Raw genomic sequence first — 17,662 nt, 5'->3', positions numbered from 1 at the left:
TATAATAGCATGCATAGGTATTCCCATTACCCAGGGCACCAGATATAAAATAGTTGCAGAGCAGGCAGAATGCATGCATATATGGGTAAACAGTGGCCATTACAACAACCTGCAGGCTTCATTGATAGCAACAGGCCACCAATATGGGAGTATTTTAACATGGTGCATGAATAGAAACAGATGTGAATATTTATAAACCAATAGGACATATGTCCCAACAAAGGTTAGGAGTGTAGACATACCAAATGAGTTGTGTAAATCGGTTATTTTTGCACATATGGTAGGGGTGAGAGAGAGAGAGAGAGTTTAATTAACAACTAATAAATCCTTGTAGTTTTTACAACATCCGTAGTCACTGCAGTGGTCAGTCCCTTACATGTATTATTACACTACCCAATGGCATTAGATTGTACAATGGTATACTTATAGATTAGTATGTATGGGACCTGTGTCTTACGTACAGGCTTGACAAGATGCAGGTGTTAATGCAACATGTTTTGAGACTGCTCTCATACACTTTGGATGAGATGCTGGGATGACAGGTATGTTTGCATGTGCATTTTCTGACTATGTACAAGTCTGACTATCAGTTATATGTCATTAACAGCTGCCTACATTTCTTGGATTATCACACTAATTTGTCAGGGGGACAGGGCAAAAGGCAGGTGATGTGAGACATTTATCAGGGCATACTGGGCAGATTGGAACAGTTGAGGGGTATGAATATGCATACCACTCTCTATTTGAGCATTCTAGCATAATCTGTACAGTTGTTAAGTATAAATATGCATACAGCTTTCTCTCTGAACATTCTAACAAACTGTGTGCAGTTGTGTGGAATAATTATAAATACAACTTACTAGCAGTCCTGGCATCCAAAGCCCTGCTGTGTGTGACAAAAGCATTACAGTTAAGATTACTGTACACTATGCTATCAGGCAATTGTGAGGCTTTGCAATGTATTTTGTCTAATATGAATGACCTGTCTGCACTTCCAACATTGTTATACAGCACTTCATACACATTTTATCTGCATACCACAGTGTGGGTAGCACTGCTTACTACAACAGTACTATTTAATACCTGCAACAGTACAACAACATATGGAGGGGTTACACCTTTATTCGCAGCATATTACACAATTCTGTATACCGGTACAACACTTTCTGAGGCTCTTACATTTATTTGTTATGACAGTACATGCATGCTATTTACTAACCTGCCTCACAATGCATCCTTTGCAGCCTAGCATCATAGGCTTGCTGGTTCGCAGCACACTCATCAGCAGCTGTCAGAGAAGTACAGTGATATTTAGCCATATCTATCCATAGTATACACAAGCTAGGCAATTATTAACTACGTAGTGGAAAGAGTACTTACTCAGTTCTGGGGCATTCTGCATCTGCCTTGCTTCCTGGATCCATTGTTCCAGGACATCCCCCCTCTGCCGCTTCAGGTCTGCATGGTGGTGCCTGACCTGTTCACCAGTCTGGGGGATACCTGTGGCACTAGTGAGGTCACAGACGAGACTGTCCCAGGCCTCCATTTTGTACTGCGAGCCCTGGTACTAGCCCTGCAGTAGTCTCCTGTCATGGTGCTTTACCAGGAGCCATACCATGAATTTGGACTCCTGGATGCCCCAGTGTTGCGCTCTAATGCGAGTGCCTTCTCCCACTCCAGCCATTCTGCCTGCAGGGGGAAGCTACAACCAGGTATGAGCTGTATTCCCGCCGCTTTGGTTTAAGTAGGGCTGGATTCCTGCACTTTTCCGTAATTGGACGGTTACGAAAAGGCTAAGCTATGGGCACACCTGCTTACTTCAGGTTGGCACTGCTTAAAGAGGTGTACCTGTGGGCATATTGTATTGGCTTCCCTACACATTGCTTACAATTACTTAGTTGGGCTGTGCTGCGGTTAGCATTGCTTATTGGTTATCTAGCATTATATTTGCCTTTTGTCAACGATGTCTTATTCATTACAGGTTATATATGTGTCTGGTATCCGTGATTCATGTGTACATACACTGTATGGGGTCCTGGGGACTTCAGAACTTTATTACAGTGACACCTTGACTCTATGTTTACTGCAGTACTCCAATTCACATATTTATGGTCTGTGGCAGGTTATAGAACATTACAATGTACATAGGTTCAGTTCACGTGTTTGATTTTATTTCCCTGTGGTGAGGATTAGTTTGCTGATACCTCCTTTATATGTATTGCTATCATGGTGTAGTGGTTAAGTACTGTGACTATGATGTACAGGGTCCTGAGTTCTAGCCTTGCAGAGGCTGTTTATTTTGTTGCTAGGCAGAACATGGGCCGTTGGGTACAGAGTGATTAAGGCACTTTAAAGCAGTTGTGAGCTGGTGTATGCAGGCTTGCACGGAGCTAAGCAATGCTCATCTGTGGTTACAGTTTCTTACACCCGGTTAACTTCTACTTTGCTTAATCTATGTAGGCAATGCATACCCCCGTGCAAACGCACTTAAACATGCTTACTGGTGCTTAGATATGTTTACTACTGCTTATTTATACTTAAACCTACTTACTACTGCCTTATTCATTATGACACTGACACTTCATTCCAGTTCACTTTTAATTGTTATTATGCAGGTTATACAGCAGACGTATGTCAAAATATGTTCATATACAGATTACCAATGGAAAATGGTATGTGCTACAATGGGATTCGAACCGGAAATGTCTGTTCATTATGCAGATGCTCTAACCACCACACTATTGCTGTGTTGCTTCATTTGTGTATATACCCATATACCCATGGATCCTAGTTCCCCAAACACCCACCACCAACACTTCACTGACACAGCAGTCATCCATTCTCCAGTTGGATACATGGTGTATCCACACCACTACACATTGACCACTCCCTACTCCTGTAGACCCATCCCATGGGTTGACTCACTCCACGTATCCTCAGACTCTATACTTCATTACATTGTTACTTCTATTAACAAGACACTGCAATAAATTAATAACTATGACTATGTGGTAATGCACACGTTACACATGAAAGCTAATAATGTACGAGTTCGGCGAAATTATATTACAAATAGGACCGGTTTAGTGACTGGCATTGCCATAGCAGGCAGATCACTGGAATGATTCCACTATTTCATAGTGCAAAAGTCCTCATTATTTTATTTTTTGAGAACAGCACTGACTTCAGACAAAGTACACACTTCTGCATTTTTGCAGATTCGCCCCTTCCCTCTTATGCACACCCTATTATTGTATCTACTGTTGAGGTTTGTAGGGACACTTTCATGTTATTTATGTCTGCAAAAGGAATGAATGTGTTACAGGGAATGTACTTCTACATATAGATGTATGCATGCATATATACTTATAACGAACTCGCTGACCTCCACGAGGCGGTCCAATTAGAACCAGGCCATCCAACCCTGACACGCCTGGATCCATAATTACATACCCATGGTTCCTGCACCCCACCCGAGTTCAACATACATGCAAACCATCCATTCTCCAGTTGCTATCACAGCCATAGCACACCTCCACACATTGCCCTTTCCCCAGCATTAGGGACCCTACACGTATGTTGTCCCAACCCATGTATCATCAGGCTCTCCCACCATTTGGTCCTTGAACTTACTTGCCCTTGCTTGTGTAATGGTCGGAAGTCCACACAACCTAGCAATTTTTGGGTAGTCCCACCAGGGACTACCCTGTAATTGTTTGTAAAGTAGACTTAGCAGATCGACAATGCTACTCCCACTGGTAGTATCCTGCCTGTGGTTTGAGTAGCAGTGATTTGCTCACTCCCGCCCAGCTTGATATGACATAAGCTGACAGCACTAAATAATACTGGGGTTGCTGTTGATTTCCTTCTCATTCTTTTTGTATGTTTTATTGTCACGAGGTTCATTCTTCATAGATATAGATATATATATATATATATATATATATATATATATATATATATATATATATATATATTATATATCTGTACATACACATACATCTACATAATTATACACATTTCCTATGCTGTTGCATGACTGTACTGGACGATATGTTTGTGATAACATCAGATTTATGTATATCTGCCATGGCTTAGTAGTAAATCACATTGGCTGTGGTGTGCAGGGTCCTGGTTTTGACCTTTGCAGAGGCCATTTATTTTGTTGCTGGGCAGAACACAAGCCGTTGGGTACAGAGTGATTAAGGCACTTTAAAGCGGTTGTGAGTGGGTGTGTGCGTGTTTGCACGATGGTAGGCTGTGCTATCTTCCGATTACAGTTTCTTACATTCAGTTACCTTCTACTATGCTTAATGTGTGTGGGCACTGCTTGCACCCTTGCAAACGCACTTCGACTTACTTACTGGTACCTATATATGTTTACTACTGCTTATTTGTGCTTACACCTGCTTACTAGTGCCTTATTCATTATGACTCTGCCACTTTGATTACATGACATTAGTTAAACATTTCACGCAGTACTCCAGTTCACATTTACATGTTATTATGTAGGTTATACAGCAAAGAGATGTATAAATATGTTCATATACACATTCCACAGGGAAAATGATATGTGTTATAGTGGAACTTGAACCGGGAATGCCTGTTTGTTAGGCGGATGCTCTAACCACTACACTATTGACATTAATGTTGATTCTGCATGTTTTTTTCTATTTGGATGATTTAGATGTGTAAGCCACGCTAAGCAGAGGGCAGCAACGTGCAAACATGCTGCACTTCGCTTACACTTTCAGTAATGAAGCAATACAAATGAAAAATAGGGACACAGGGAATCTAATTGTGATAGTTCTAGGGACAGGGGCTCAACATTCCACTTCGTGCTTGTGTGTTTGCTACTTTGATTTTATTTCAGTGTTTGTGGACATTCTTGTATGCTTAGCATACATTTCAGTATCTACGGACACTGAATTAATTGCTTACTATTAGAGGCAGGCTCTAATAGTAAGCATTGTAGGTTGTGCAACTATGGGGGCATGTTTAAGCCTCTCTAGAGCACTTAAACATGCCCCCTGCACTCGCACATATTTCCTGTGCATGTCAAGGGTGTGGCAGCGTGCCCTCATAAATATTCATAAACCGTCCTTGCGCCGAGCTTCATGAATCCTGGGTATTTGAGACTGTTTTTTTCAATGCAAAATGATTTTCTTGGAGAATATGAAAAAAAGGAGGACTGTAACCCATTTAATCTTTATGTGATAAAAGCATTTAACAGGAAGACATAAAAAGCAAACTCACATACAATTATGAACAGAGGTAGAAAGATGGACTTTGAAAAGACATTTGAAAACTTTATGTAAAGCAGTACTGGACATTGCAAAAGTTTATGACAAAAGGGGTTTATGAAATGGTGGCTGGGGTTGTAATATTGTGTTAAAAATAAAAAAATAAAAATTATACATATACCAAGTATGGTAAATGTGGAGGGAAATTGGGGTGTCGCAAAATACTGAGGACAACCCAAAACGTGTTTTTTTTTTGTGGAAAAGAAGGACATTTGATAAGTAACTGTGACAAATGAAAATGTTATATTTATGGGGAAATGGGACATGATGCAAAAAATGTGAATCGAAATGTTATAAATGTAAAAAAAAAATGGACATTTATGAATTGATCACAAAAATGAGAATAAGAATAAGGGAAAAACGAAAGGGAAGAAAATGAACAAAGACAATAAATTTTAGAAGTAGTAGAAATAGAAGAAAAATTAGGTTAAAAAATAATAAAGAGGGCCTAGAATAAAGCTCTGGAATAAGTAATGAAGAAGACACAAATTGGGAAGTAGCAAAAGGAAAAAAAAAGATTTCTGTTGATAAAAGGATAAACGTCAAAAAAATTAAATTTAAAGGGATAAGTACACATGAAAAGAAGAAAGGAAGTGGATGAAAAAGAATATATACAGCTAATGACTGGGGGTTGATGTATGGTTTAGGTGTTTGACTCACAGGCACAAGGCACAGTGTTTGATTCCCACCTTTAGGAGTGAAATTGCCTAGGCTTAAGTTAAAAGAGCCTATTAATAAAAGTAAGTCTAGTAATTAGCTATGAACTTATGAAACCAGAAATCTTAGGGAAAATGATCGTTTTAGAGTGCTTTCTGTAAATGTGGATAGTATTAATAAGAATAGGGATTTTGGAGTGGTGCAATATGTGTGATATAGATATAATTACATTGGAATAGACAAGATTTTTTAACAAATGAAGAAAAATTACAAACAGAAATGATAGGGAGGAAAGATAATCTGTAATTTGGGAAATAAAAGATGTTCTTAAATAGTTGTATTCTGTAGAAATGCAACAAAATATATTATACGTTTAGCAAAAATCAGAAGATTAACTATTGTAGATTTAAAATGGAAAGAACAAGTATATAGAATTATAGCATATGCTTATACTAATTGTAAAGAATGTAGTGGTAAATATTAATATTATAATAATAATAGGAGACTTTAACTGTGATCTAAGAGGCAAGTGTAAAAGGGAAGGAAATGATGCAAGAAAAATGTTAGAAATTATAATATGTGGTACGTTAAAACTTTGAGACAAAAATTCATGGACTTACAAAAGGGGTATGTATAGAACTGAAATAGATTATTTTATAGTATCAGAAGGTTTAGTTATAGAAGAAAGGATGTAGCTGAAAAAGGATTTTCTGATCATCTTGCAATATGGTTAGAGATAAAGGAAAACAAGGAATATTAAATATGTAAAGGAATAAAAAGGATAAATGAAAAAGCATGGAATGAAGAGGGAAAGAGATTGGCATTACAGTTATGGAAATATCATATTAATATCATACCATTTTATATAAACTGGTGTAAATGGTGAATTATATTTACAGAAAAATATAAAAAAATGTTTTTAAACTGTCAATGTGATGTGAGTAAATTAGAGAAATAAATATATAAAAGAACATATAATGATGCATTGGAAGATTAAGGACATAACAGAAAGTACTTTGACAAAAAAAGAATCGTATAAAAGAAATCAAGAAAAAGCACAAGAATTGTTATATAAGCAAATATATTTTTACAAGGAAAAACAGAGGTTTCTAGTTATTTAAGCAGCTTAGTAAAGGAAAATAGTGTAATGAGAGAAATAAAAAAATGTAAAAGAAATAGAAAGAACTCATGAAAAGATTATGAATAGTGTAGTGCAATATGTGCAAGAAATGTTTAAAGAAAAATAAGGTAGTAAAAAAAACACTGAAAGTAAAAAGTTAACAGAAAAAGAAAATGAGAGCTGGAAAAGGAGATTTCTTTAAATGAGCTAGATAAATTATTAGGACAAGAAAATATAGATTTGGCTGCAGGATCAGTTGGAATAGGGTATGAAATGTATAAAAATGTAAAGGACGGGCAAAAAATATTTTTTAAAGATTTTGAATGAATGGTTGAATGAAGGTTTTATGTATAAAGAATTATGGAGTGGAATACTTAAATTCATATGGAAGAAGGAAGACAGAAGACAATTAAAAAACTAGAGACAGATAGTACTGAAAAATAATGATTATAAGATCTTTATGTAAACAATACAAAAAAGATTTGAAACTAAAATAGAAAATATTATGGCAGATAGTATATAATATAAAGGGGAAGGCTTGTCAAGAATTATTAATGATAGTTAGAGAAACTGTGGATGATATTATGAATAGAAAATAAGTGAAAATCATGATAGGAGCCCTTAATAAGACATTTGATACAAGTGGATGTGAAATCTTATGGGTAATAATGACAGAATATAATATAAGTGAGAAAATTAGGAAATTATGTATGTCAGTGTATAGTAATAATAATAAAGTAAAAATACTGGTTAAGCCAATAGTGGGTCTAGTGTTTGGAATTCCCTATGTCCTGACTGATTAATTCCATGATAAGTATTTCCATGGCTTTGCATATGAGGCTGGTCAGATTTACAGGTCTGTAATTGCCTGGGTCTGTGGAAGGTCCTCCCTTATGTAGGGGAATGACTGTCATTCTTTACCATTTGGTTGGTGTAAAACCTGTATGGATACTGAGATTGAACAGTGTTGTTAGTGTGTGGCTAAATCATGCTTACTGCTATTTAATATGTACCCAGCGATATCATCAGGACCCATCAATATAGTATTTTTAGCTCTTCATAGCACTTTTAGGACTTGGTATTATGTGTGATAGCTGAAAGTGGACCAGTTTCAGGTATACCTTGAGGGACAATGGAGGGGAGGGAGGGGTAAAGTTAGAGGTAAATTTATAGTCCAGTAGATTCACTACATCTTTAGCCTCAGTGTAGGTAACATCATTCATAATTAGCTCAGCACATTGCTGCCTCATGCATTTGAGAATATGAACAGAACTAAAAAAGGTCTTGTGATTTGCTTTGACTTGGATCACTATTTTAGCATCAGACTTAGCTTTGGGGGATTTTATTAGCTCCTATGTCACTTGTTTATTTCAGTAACATGGGCTTTTGGAATAAAAGTAAGAACTTCAAAATTCAAAAATGCATTAGAGGACAGATTCTGATATTTTGATTGCTAGTCATTTGAGGGATTTAGGAATTTAGGTTGCAGTAACATATTTAACATATGACACATATGTTATCCCTATCTGTGTTTGATGCTCTTAGTCATTAAAGTCATTTGATTGGTCATGCAAGAGTGAAAAAAAAAACAATTGCTTGAGACTGCTGATCATTGGTTTGGTGGACTTTGTTTTTTTGTTAGCACTGTGTGTGACAAAGGAATTTAATTGTTAGAATCAGTGGCTCAACAAGTTGCACATTTGCTTTGATGCTGGAAGATCAGAAAGCTGTATATTCTATTCCCACCCCAGATGATTGGACTTATTTTTTCAGTGCTGAAACTGCAATGCAGCATAAGAGCACTGCTGCATTCCTGAGTGTGTCATATTTTGGATGAGACATTAAACCTAGGTCCATCTGCCTGAGTTGGTAGTAGCTCTGCTAGAAGTAAAAGATCATATGTTCAGAGGCTCATAGGAGGTTACTAGGGTAATAGCCCTAAGGCCTTTACAAGCCTAGCCATGTTATACCCATGTTCCCCAAATGACCTTGATTAGATTGTCGTTATTCACAGAGTGAGTCTATTAGGGACATAGGTGCCACCTCGGGGTGAATTTATGGTCTCCCATTCAATTGTCTAAGTTATGCTTGAATGGGGTTATTGAGGAGCTCTGCTTCATGTGAATTGGGAGTTTATTCCAGAGGAGTGGCAGTTTCTGGGAGATATATCTGTCTCTCTAGCATATTCTGTTAATGTTGCAGGCTAGGTTGAGACCCTGGACTGACTGACTCTTGTCCCATTTGATTTGCAGATGTGCAGCATTTCCATTAGGGCAGGGCCTGAGACTGCTCTGTAGGCCAGACACAAATCGCCTCTCAGCAGCCTGTAGGATACAGAGTACAGTGACAGGCCTTTCAGTCTTTACATGTAGGTCATGTTTTGGAGGCCCTTCATTTTCTTGGTTAGAAATCTCTGTGGTCTCTCCAGCTGCTGCTGGGGTCTGGTGAGGTACATGGAAAATGGGTGCATTGTACTCTATTAGTGGTCTGATGAAGCATTATAACCCCCTTAGTCTTGGATGCAATACCCTTACTTATGAGATGTGCAATGTAGAACACTTTCCTTACCACTGGGACACACGGTAATCAAAGTTTAGATTGCTATCAACCTGTGTACTCAAATCTTGCACCACTGGGTTTGAGCTCAGGGAGTAATGTCAATATTCTAATTTGCAGGAACTTCCTCTTTGCCAAAGGGGATAATAGTGCACTTTTTTTGCATTTAGTTTTAGTCCTTGGCATTGGCACCAACCATTTGTTTGTGTTAGCCTCTTTTGTAATATGTTAACATTGTTTTGGGACTCAATTTGCAACCACCAGTGAACTTGGTAAGTCACAGGCCATCTACTTTTGCCTGAACTTCCAAGAAATAGATTCCAAACAGTAGAGGGCCCAGCACAGACCCTTGTGGTATGCCACTGGTAACTGGTCTACTGGTAGAGGTGGAATCCCCAACTTTGTCAGTATGCATTCTGTTGATGAGCCAGTTAGCTACCCATCTAGTGATGTATGGGTTAATCCCCAGCTGGGAGAGTTTCTCAATGATACCCGAGTGGGGGATTGTGTCAAAAGCCTTGGCCAAGTCAAAATAGACAGTATGTACTGTTCTGCCTTCATCCAAGGCTATGGTAACATTCTCAAAAAAGTCCACCATGTTCAATAAGCATGGTCTACCCTTAACAAAGCCAAAGTGGGTTGGGTCAAGCATTTGAAGGTCACTTATGCCCTTGTTGATAAGGTCCATGATGATTTTTCCCATGGCCTTACAGACCAAGTCTCTTAGCTAGCAGGTGGGCAATTTCCTCAGGTTCAGTATGAAAGGTACCATTCACAATAAGTTTCGCACATAGTTGGGTGTTCCCTTTTAGATTTTAAATGTACTAAAGAATGCCTTATGATTATCCATAACTAGGGATGCTAACTTAGCTTCATAACTAGCTATATAGGACTGTACACGATATTTGATTTACTGGTTCAAGCTGTGTAGGGTATTCTTCTGATGAGTAACTTTCCCATTGTTCTTAGACATCAGTTTCTTCCTTTTGCTATAGAACCTATTTATACTTGAGGTCCATCAGGGTGGCCTGTTTTTGGGGAGGACCTTGTTTTGATTTAGTCAGGTACAGCCCAGTCTATATAGAGCTGAATTTCCCCAGTATCCTGAACAAATATCCCATGGTTAGTTTAAATATCATCTTGGGTTTCCCCTGGGGAGAGTCCACTGCCCTAGAGGGACTAACATATATTGTTTCCATGAGATTAGTTGACTGTAGCTAATATGAACTTCTGTATTGTTGATCCACTTTTGTTGACAATGCAAATGATCAACAGTTGTGTAATAAAGGTCTGTGTGATCTCAGAGATAGTGTATATAATAAGGAGGGTTTGTGGGGTGCAGGGACTTGCCCCAACTGGTATAAAACACTTTCTTAAATTTAACATGTTCAGAGGTGAATGCGCAGATGCGTGTTGGTATTCATGTTTCCATGTTCTTAGATGACACTAGTTCCATATACATATATATACATATATATATATATATATGTATACATCCACATATACATACATACATATATACGTTTTGGGACATGTGGGTGGACGTTCTCTTCAAGACTGTACCGTTTTGAGATGTTTCTCATTAGTTCCTTTGGTTGCATACTAATATCGAGTTGCAAGGCCTTGTGACAGAGCTGTGGTTTCAGCATTGGTTTTGAATATCTCATAGAAGAAGCTATGCATACTTATTTTGGCTCAACCAAGTGCAAACATTAATCTCAGTATTTTCTTTTTTAGGCTTAACAAATTTGATGAAGTAAATGCCATAACTTCTGCTGTTCTTATTTTCTTTAGTGCTATCCCCCATCTTGAGTCAACTCAATCAAGAAGCTTTATATAAAATGTTTTGGGACGACGGGATCCTTGAAATTCTTTGGTGATCAGTGGTTTCTTATAGGTCTCAGTTTGGATTAAAATGCCAGAATTAAGAAAATATGTATTTGCTCAACGCTATTTAAACAGTGAAAAAATGGAGTATATAAGTTCTATAGAAATATATTTCATTGGATAAGATTCCTATAGATTGAAAGTTATTTTTACAAGAAAAGAAAATAGTATTTGAGCTTATGTAGATTTCATTACTGACATCCATTTTTATAGACTGCTTCAAATTCTATGGTTGAAATTTAAAACAAAATTCTTATTCCTCATCATTTTGTTTTTGGTAGCTGTCAGAAATAATATGACAAGGAGGAAGTGTACACAATTGATAATTGCTTCTGGCTTGAGTTTTAGTTATAAGAAATATTTAATGTGAAAGCAAAGCCTATGCAGAGGAGGACATGCTGGCATTTCTTTCCAATCTGTGCAGAAGCACAAAGCCAGTTCTGCTATGAAATGCTGATTTCCACAATCCTGTGGATTAGAAACAGCAAAAATAATGCCTGAAAGTCAGAAGAGAGAGAAAAAATTAACGTTCAATGTATTTTTTTCAGGGAGTCGAGCCCCTCACAACCACCAAAGTTATATATACCATCTCCATGCTCGCACCAATTTGAAGAAGGAAGAAATCTCCCAAAACAAGTGAATTCTTCTGAAGGAAGAAATCTCCCAAAACAAGTGAATTCTTCTGAAGGAAGAAATCTCCCAGAACAAGTGAATTCTTCCTGGTCCACACTTAGAGAGTTTGCACTGGCAATAATTCCCTGTGGAAAACAGAGATCAAGATTATTTTCCTCACCATTTTTTTTCTTCGCGTTACTTCACTTGAGGGATTTCACCTAGCTCGTCTGTAGAGGAATCACATAAACCTTAGCACTGTTACATGGAAATGATTAATTCCATGTGTAAAGAGTATACTGGAAGGACCACATCATCGCCAGATATTAACACTGAGCTAACTTTGGTTCAGGTGGTGAATGTATTTGAATACAGATTTGTGCATCATTTTTCATTGCATACCACATCTATGCAGTTAAGATAGTTATTCTATGCAAGTTATTATTCTCCTTATCAATTACATTTGATGCATTATAAAGCAAATTGCACTTGCTGACATTGTGGTATTAGCCCAGACGATTTGCTGTACTGCTTGTTGAAGTGTCTGTACATATAGCAATAATGGGAAAAAAAACAATTTCCTTTGTTATGCATTTTGGGGTATACATGCTCTGTGATATGCACTTATATTGTAAATGTATAGTTCTCATTGTATCGATCAGCTTATTCAAAAGAAAGAACTGAAGATCTAATTTTATTTCAAAATTTCCATTGTAAGAGTGCTAGAGGTTTTAATTGGGATTTTTACTATCTAGCACGATAGCAGTACTTTTTTTAACTAGCTGATAGATCATTTCACCTATCTGTATTCTTTTTTCTTTTCTTTACTTCTTCCTTTCTCTTTTCAAAACATTTATTTCTACCTTTCTCTTTTCAAAACATTTGGTTCTATTCTTTGTTTTACTTTTTAGTTATTTGGCTTTGCTAGATTTTTGTTGAATTTGATATTTTATGTTATTATACTGGAAAGAATTAAATGCTGCAGTGGTACGGTGGTAGCATTGTTACCTCACACCAAGGGGTTCTCCCGTTCGATGCTGGGCTTGGGAGTGCCTTCTGTGTGGAGTCTGCATGTCCTCCCCGCAGTTGGGTAGCATTCGAAAGACATGCATGAGTAAATGGGTGTGCCTTCGTTGAAGGTTGGGTGTTGAGCTGGTGTTTCATAAAAATCTACTGCCAGTCATTAGCGGACTGGAGTTCTGCTGTGGTGATCCCTTATCGGGAAAAGCCGAAAGACAAACAACAACATACTGGAATGAATTAAAACAAGAAGTAAATATGTTCAGTCTGGTAGAAAGTACAGTGGCTTAAAGCTATGGGCTGTTAACAAGTTGCTTTGTTTATTTCTGGGTTTGTTACCCTCTGCCTCCATTTTCTAATCATGTGACTCTGAACAAGTCAGATAACAAAAAAAGTGCAATTTGGAAATTTGACTTGTCTCTTTAATGCTATCCTGAACTGTATGCATAGCAAATTCGAACCTAAGGGATATTAATCATATTCTGTCTATAGATTAATTTGGACCCTTGTTGACCCATTATTTTTGTTGTTATTTTCTGCTTGATTGCTGGTGATGGTGATGTGTGTGTGTGTGTGTGTGTGTGTGTGTGTGTGTGTGTGTGTGTGTGTATGTGTGAGAGTGAAATGGAAAGCAAAGCAAATTTCATCTAAAAATAATCTTATGACTTTGAAATGTAATGCACATTAGAAATTAATTTGAGCAGTTTTGTTCAGCCAGTGTCCATTTATAATGCCAGACAGCTTTCCATTGCTTTATTAGAAAGCAGGTACTTATTAACCTACATTGTTTCAATTAGCATATTTCTTTTCTTTACTGTACAGAGCAGCTCATTAAAGCTAATTTCAATAATGTTGATTTTGATTCAGTCTGTCTGCTGAAAGCATTCTTCCCTGGCTGGAATGGTTGTGATATTTCAAATGTTATAAAAAAACAAAAATAAAAACAGTAATGATAAAAAGAAAATATGTTTTTGCACCATCTTGTGTTGGTGCACCCCTATGGTAGGTCTGTGTTTCTAGTTGCCAGTACCACCATCAATAATGCAGCAAACTAAGAAACAAAAGTATCTCAGGGTAAATGGCATATGTTTGCTGTGGGATGCTGAAAGGGAAACAGCTATTTATGTTTGAAGCATCTGACTGTTATTTCCTAAGCTATGAATATACAGCATAGTTATCTTGGGATGAATACTATAGATTTTTGCCAAAATGTATATTTTACAAATGGTGATTGCAAGAAAAAGATATAGTAGCATTATTATACTGTTCCCAGATGATTAGAGAAGACAGAAAGTTTTTTATTTTCATTTATTTATGAAATAACAAAAAGTATGAAAGTATAATAAATAGTAGGCAGATTACACAGCATATCTTGTTGCTTCAGGATTCAACACAGCAACTCACTCATTTATCTTCAGGAACTTGTGATGGTTTTCATATTGTGATGGTCTTCATACTGATCACTGCTTCAGTAGCCTAAGCTACATGGGTTATATATCCTGCATACAACAACAACGCTGTCTCCCTGAATTATTTCTGCAAATGTGTATTGAGACAGTCAAGGTCAGTCTTAAGAGAGAAATTGTACTATTCATGAAGTTGTTATAATTCTAACTTCATTTCCATGATAATATCCCAGTATTTGTTACGCCCTTGCCATACAGTCAATATGATCTGGCTTCAGTTCTAGAACAAGCATTTCAAATAAGTGTAGCAAATAAATCTCTTTTTAATCACATTTCATAATGAAAGCAGGCTGAATTCTACCTAATGAGTTGTCATTTTGAGTGTTGTCTTACTGTACCTCTATTTATTTGCTATTCACTATGTTAGCTGTAGTTTACATGTTTCATAATGAGGGCTGATTTATGCAGTACATTTTGCATTTATTTTTGTTATTCTGCTATTGTAGTGTGGTGCAAGGATTCAGTGCTGTGATTAATACCACAGCTGGACTACACAGCATCATTCCAGCATAATGACAAGAAAATATAATGTCCACTATATCCTCAAGTAGTACTGTATTATAGTCTGAGCATAGATGAAGAACTCACCCAGCAAGCAAGACATTGTGGAGAAATAAATGTCATCTTCTAGTTAGGAAACTGTTCCCTGGATCGATTCTCAACTGGGGCCTTCTGTGTGGAGTCTGCATGTCCTCTCTGCGTAGGTTTCCTCCGGGTGTTCCAGTTTCCTCCCACATTCCAAAGACATGCAAGACATGCAGTAGGTGGACTGGACACTCTAAACTGGCCATAGGTTTGTGTGTGTGTGTGTGTGTGTGTGTGTGTGTGTGTGTGTGTGTGTGTGTGTGTGTGTGTGTGTGTGTGTGTGTGTGTGTGTGTGTCTGTGTGTGTGCATGCAAGTGTGTGATGTGGAAGAACTACAGCAGCAGGGCTAGTGACCTGGCAGTGTAAACCTTGGCTCTAGATGACTGTCACTGTTGAAGTGACATCCTGACCCCATGTGCAGAAATGGGAAAAAGGAGTTGTGGATGGATGGATTGATTCCAGTTAGGAAACTGTTACAAGGAAAACTCCTACCAGTTATTAATGTTTCTGCCTTGTTAGTATGATAATCTGGGAAACATGTTAAGTTCATTTTCAGAGAATGTTTTATATATAGGGTAAATATGAAGCTATTGTTTACAACAAAACAGCTAACAGATATTTTATGCCATTTGATCAGCACAGCCTAATTGTACCTATTTCATGATGACTTCATCTAGCAGAATAAGTGCTTATTTTTCTACTGTCTTTTACAGAGTAGAACTGTTTGATTTATATCTGTTTATAAAGTTTTAGATGATTAAATACCATTAAGTAAAAAAGTATATATTCTAATGTTTAATAACTTACTCCATGAAAAGGCATTGTGTGCCTTCAGATTACAACAGTATTTATTATATATGAGGCATAATATGACTACATTGTATGAATGCTATACTGCTATGGCTAGGCCAAGTGAGTTTTGAGCTTATACCCCAATGGATAAAATCTCCTTAGAGGTAGCCTTCTGTGGTAAATTCTTAAATGATTGTTCCTTTGCTAGACAGTGGATGGCAAGCAAAACAAATTTTGATAGTGGCTTTTTAAAAAAGTTATTGGGTTCAGAAGAAAACCTAACAGAAGAGAAACTAAAACAAAATCTTTTTATATCTACATGGTGCTTAGCTGATGAGGAAATGTGAAATATCTTCAATGTTCACCTATAGAGACCTCTGTACTTAAGTTTCAGGAAGCACCTTGCCAACTTGGAAGAAATGTAGCCCTACTTACCGTATATTAAATACATACACAAAGTACTGTTTTGTGATCACTTGTGTACTCATTATTTTTAGCTAATGATAGTTTAGGAGAAATTAAACAGGAGATCTAATAATTTGTTCATAGGTTCATAGATTCATAGGTAGGTACTAGGCTATTGGCCCTGGGGCCTATATAAGCCTAGCCAAAAAGGTTCCCTAGCTTTCGACACCCAAGAAAATTATTTTCCTATGACCCTGTCAAGCAGTGCCACAGAAGTGATCCCCGGAATGAATTTTCTATTTCCTGTCCAGTCGTCAAGGTTTTCCTTAAAGAGGGCCAATGAGGAGCTTTGCTTGACATGAATGAGTAGTATGTCCCAGAGTATGGGAAGTCTCTGGGACACAAATCTATCCCTCCAACATGTTCTGTTTATTGTGGCGACAAGGTTTAGGTCCCTGAAGCATGTGGTTTAGAGAGATTGGAATTTCTTTAAGTGTAGCGTGTCCAATAGCTCTGGGTTTGACATAGCTTTGTATGTTAGGCAGAGATCGCCTCTGAGTAGGCTATATGCGATGGAGTAGAGCTGGAATTTATTGAGACGGTCTGCGTATGGCATTTACAGTGGCCTTTCCAATTGTTGTAAGTGTCTTGTGAGATACATGCCAAACGGGGCATTGTACTCTATAATCGGTCTGATGAGAGATGAGTAGAAAGGAACAATGACCTCTTTTTTTCTAGAGCAGAACCCTTTTGTGATGAGGTGTGCCATGTAGAAGGATTTCCCGTATACTGTGGCGATGTGGTTATCAAAGGAGAGACTACTGTCCACCTGTGCCCCAAGGTCTCTTATCAATCTTTCAGTGTTTAGTGAGCTACTGCCTATGTGATAGTAAATGAGTACCGAGTTTTTCCCAAAGGGGATGACAATGCACTTCTTGCCATTGAGCTTGAGGCCATGACTTTGACACTAAGCATCTGTCTCTGTGAGGCCCTTTTGTAGAATGTCTACATCATTAGGTGATTCTATTATGGCTCCTAGTTTGGAGTCATCTGCAAACTTTGTTAGCCAAAGACCTTCTTTGTTGGCCTGCACTTCAGAGAAGTAAATGCCAAACAGGAGAGGACCCAGGACCGAACCCTGTGGTACTCCACTCGACACTGGTCTGAAGTTGGACTTGGAGTGGTCTACTTCTACTGTGTGGGGTCTGTCAGTGAGCCAGTTGGCCACCCATCTTGTGACATAGGGATTTATGCCCAGT

Source organism: Protopterus annectens, chromosome 1.part2 (assembly GCF_019279795.1).
Source record: "Protopterus annectens isolate FY-2018-M chromosome 1.part2, PAN1.0, whole genome shotgun sequence".
NCBI classification, from domain to species: domain Eukaryota; kingdom Metazoa; phylum Chordata; order Ceratodontiformes; family Protopteridae; genus Protopterus; species Protopterus annectens.
The sequence above is the reverse complement of the archived record's forward strand: the minus strand, read 5'-3'. Positions refer to the sequence as shown.